Genomic DNA, 4,838 nt, shown 5'->3' on the forward strand with positions numbered 1-4,838 from the left:
ATCTAATCCCCCAACTCCTCGATCGGCGCTCCCCGAATCAGGCCACCACCGTCGCCGCCCTCCCCAATCGTGCCACCACCGCGGCCGCTCTCCCGAAGCGCGCCACCACCGCCGAACTGCCCCGCGGCGCGCAGCTCCCGGCCTCCCAGCGAGCTGCCGCCCCGCCTCCGTTCCTCCCACCGCGCTGCCGCCCTGCCCCATGGCGCCCAGCCACTCCGCCTCCACCGCCTGATCTCCGCCGCCCACCGGACCTGACAAGCAGACCCACCCTTGGCCACAGATAGGGGTCGCGACCTTCTCGGGCACCACCGTGACCTTTCCAGAGGGGCCACCGCGACCTTCCCCAGCTCTGCCCTCCGCTGCGGCGGCCGTCGGCGGCCTTCTACCCATGCTGGAGCTGCCTCCCGCCTGGATCCGGCCCCGGACAGCCCCCTCACCAGGATTTGGCCCTGGCGCCGCCCCACTCCTGGGTCCGGTTGCCATGCCACCCCCGCGCCTGGGTCTGGCCGCCTGTCACATCCCTAGTTCTGGTATGCTCAAGGCTAGCTAGTCATTTGTGCATCATGTTTAAATTCCATTTAAATTTGAAATGAGGATTTGTGAAACCCTCAGAATCATTTTTGGAAATGACCCAAATAAAAATTGCTCCAAAAAGGTCCAAGAAAATGCTCATGTTGCTCTCTGAAAATATTGGACAAAGATAAAAATCAAACCAATATTTTTAGGAGCTCATAAGTATTTATTTTGGGCATTTGAAATTAATGCATAATTATTTGCATTGGATATATATTTGTTATATACATAATATATGTCCAAAAATTATGCCATTTATTAAGAAGCTCTGGAATAATATAACTAGCTTCTATAAAAAAATTGGCATAAGAAAATAAAATGGTTTAGTATTTTTATTAAACCAAACAAATGTTAGAAAATAGAAAAGAAAAATAAAAGGGAGAAGAAACTTACCTGGCGCTTAGCTCCTGTGCTGGCCCAGCACTGTGCGGCCTGGCCGGCCCAGCTGGCCAGCCCAGCCCACCTGGGCCCCCTCCTCTGTCGTCTTCCTCCCCGACAGGAGGACGGGCGCGTGCCCGACGCGCGCACCGCCACGCCGCGCCACCTCCTCCCTCCCTGCCTGCCTGTCCTCCCCCTCGTCGCTCTGGATGATCCCGGCGACGCCATGCACGCCCCGTACCCCTCTCACTCTTCCCCCGGTCCTCTCCTCTTCTCTCCCTCGCTTTCTCTCTCACGCCCGAGCACCACCGTCGCCGCCGCTCGCTGTTGCCGCGCCCAACGCCACGGCCTCGCCTCTCCGACGAGTCCACGAGCATCTCCGCGACTCCCTCGTCCTCTCCACCGAGTCACGCGACGCCGGACGCTCTGCATCGCCGCCACCAACATCGTCTTCGCCTCCGGCCGCCCGAGATCGCCGACGACATTCCGGCCACTCCAGCCCTTCCCCGAGCTCGCGCACGATGCCATCGAGACCACCGTGAGCATCTCCCCGTTTCCCCTCTCTTCTCCCCCTCGTTCCCGCGTCGTAGCCGTCGTTTCCACCATGGCCGAAGCCATCGCCGCCGCAGCTCCTCGCCATCGTGGCCACAGCCGCTGAAGCTCGCAGTCGAGCCCGCCGTTGCACTCAGTGCACTCTGGCGAGTCACGCGGACCCGCTCGCAGCCTCCCCCGTGCCCCGCAACATCAAAATCCCCGATGGCCGTGCTCCGGCCGCCGCCACGAGCCTCGCTCCGGCGAGCTCCGCCCCCCAGCTCCTCCCACCTGCCCCACCAGATGCGCGAGAGCCCGGGCTACGCCCAGGTGCCCTTAGCCGCCGCCCCCGTGGCCTGTAACGCGGACGCCGCCGCTTCCTGAGGTCGCCGCCGACGACCTCGCCGGCCTGACATGCGGTCCCTGTCGGCCAGGTGATTAGCTTAGCGCTAATAACCATTTAAGCTAACTCTGACACTGACCAGTGGGCCCAGTGCCACTAATCCTTTAATTAGGATAAAAGTAACCCCCCTGTTTAACCCGTGTCACTGACGTGTGGACCCCACACGTCAGGTTTGACCAGTCAGCGCTATTGACTTGCTGACGCAAGCATGACGCAGTGCTGACGCAATTATTTATTTTCTGGATTTAAATTTAATCAGGAAATTCCAGAAAATGATATAAACTTCAAAAAATCATAGAAATTCAACCGTAACTCAGATTGAAATAATTTATATATGAAAGATTATCAGAAAAATGCAATCTTTCCATCTGTACTAGTTTCATGCATGAAAAACCAACTTATACATGCTGTATAAGTGAAAACATGTAAATGGCATTTATAAGAGCTTAATTTGGAATGCATTAGCACAAACCACATCACATCTTCATGCCATGTTCATGCATCATATTGTTGCATATGCTTGTGTTTTGATTGTCGACACCGTTCCTTCTCGATAGGTCCTGCTCCGGAGACCGTTCCAGAGTACCTGTCTGAGGAGCAGTGCCCCCTTGTTGATCTACCAGACAAGCAAACCCCCTTGTTCATTCCGATACAATCCTACTTTCTCGCTCCTGCTCTCAGTTATTGCATTAGGACAACAACGTTTCAACTGCTACTTTGTGCTGCAGTAGTTGAACCCATTCCTCTGCATGACCTGTCATTGCCACAGTAAATAGTTGAAACCCACTAGCATGTGTAGGAGTTGATTGAAGCCATTGTTGTGTTCCTACCATGCCATGCCTGCTATTGCTTAGAGTTGTGTCAGGTCTGATTCATTGGGAATGAATTGGAGTGCAGTTCTATGTTCTGATGCTGAGAGTGAAGTGTGTGAACACGATTTGGTAAAGGTAGCGGTGAGAGGCCATGTAGGAGTACATGGTGGGTTGTCTCACTGGAACCGTCCTTAAGCACTGAGTTCTATGTATGTTGTCCAATGACTCGATACTACCACACATTGGGTTCCGGTAACTCGGCCCCTCTCGACTTATTAACCAACTTGATCTCTGTCCAGGAGTCGCAACTAGTTTCTGGTGTTTGTAGGTAGTGCTATTTTTCTACCAAGTGGCACCCGGCCGGGTGGGCTTGGGACAGACTAGGCACACGTGGCCTGGTGTACCGAGTGGCACCCGGATGGTGGGCTCGGGAACCCTGCACACATCGTTTGGGGCCGTGAGCGACACCCGGCCGGATCTCCTTGCGGATGGAACCCGAATAGGCGATAAACCTGGGCTAAGTCTTGTGTGGTTAGTCAGGTCGTGGCCGACACCCTCGCCAGGCTTCCGCTTGAAGGTTGCTGAGATACATGACGTGTACATGGCGGTAAGTGGCGAGAGCATGTGTGAAGAAGTACACCCCTGTAGGGTTAACATGATCTATTCGAATAGCCGGGTCCGCGATTATGGACTTCTTGGATGCTTACATGGTACATAGACAACTTGAAGTGGATACTCTAAAATGCTCAAGACAAGTGTGAGTGCTATGGATGACCTTCTCGTAGGGAGACGGGGATGAATCCATAGTAGTGTATCGTGTGGTGATTAGTGGACTCGTGTGCGCCATATCACCTCAAGAGTTTCTGGTAGTCGTAAAACAGGATAGCCACAGAGTCAAAGCTGGCTTGCTGCAACTAAACCCCACATTACCCTCTTGATACAAATGCATGTATGATAGGATCTGATGTAAGTCTTGCTGAGTACCTTTGTACTCATGTTGCTTTATTTATGTTTTTGCAGCGGAGACTTCGGTCTAACTAGTTTCTGAGGACTTCGACGAGTAGCTTGTACCTCAGCTACGATCTTGATCGGATGTTGTAGATAGTCACGCTCTTCAGCCTTTTTCATTTGTAGATGTCTGTACTCAGACATGTAATGCTTCCGCTTGTTGCTTGTATGCTCTGTATGATGGGTCCTGTGACCCCTGTTTGCAATAAATGCTATGTTGGCTCTTCCGAGCCTTTATCTATATGAGTTGTTGAGTTATGCTGTGATACCATGTTGTACAACACATACTTGCATGTTATGCGTACGTGTAATGTGTATTGCTATGTGTGGGATCTGACTATCTAGTTATTTATCCTTAGTAGCCTCTCTTACCGGGAACTGTCTCCTAGTGCTTCCACTGAGCCCTGGTAGCTTGCTACTGCTCCAGAACACGTAGGCTGGCTGGCATGTGTCCTTCTTTGTTCCTGTGTCTGTCCCTTCGGGAAATGTCACGCGGTGTCTACCGGAGTCCTGTTAGCCTGCTACAGTCCGGTTTACCAGAGTCCTGCTAGCCCAGTTGCTACAGCCCGGATTCACTCGCTGATGACCGACACGTTCGATGCTGGGTCATGTATGCCTGTCCCTGTAAGTTAGTGCCACTTTGGGTTCACGACTAGCCATGTCAGCCCAGGTTCTCTGTCATATGGATGCTAGCGACACTATCATATACGTGTGCCAAAAGGCGCAAACGGTCCCGGGCATGGTAGGGCGACACCCGTGGGAATACCGTGCGTGAGGCCACAAAGTGATATGATGTGTTACATGCTAGATCGATGTGACTTAGGATCGGGGTCCTGACACCGCCGTAGTGCAGTCACCCTACTCCTAGGTCCGGCAACCGCGTCGCTCCCACGCCTGGGTCCAACCATGAACACCCCCACCACCTGGCACACGAGCGCGGCATCCACCACCAGTCCCAAGCACACCACCCAAGGGCCCACGCCCCATCCCCCGACACTATCCTGCCTCGCTGGCGCACCATGGATGTCTTCCTCTTCTGCCTAGAACTTCTTCGTCGTTGGTGCTTGCCGCCTTATTCGAGCACATCTAGTGCTTGAATGATGAATTGGTATATGCCTTATTCGAGCAAAAAA

This window comes from Triticum dicoccoides, chromosome 3B, assembly GCF_002162155.2.
Source record: "Triticum dicoccoides isolate Atlit2015 ecotype Zavitan chromosome 3B, WEW_v2.0, whole genome shotgun sequence".
NCBI classification, from domain to species: domain Eukaryota; kingdom Viridiplantae; phylum Streptophyta; class Magnoliopsida; order Poales; family Poaceae; genus Triticum; species Triticum dicoccoides.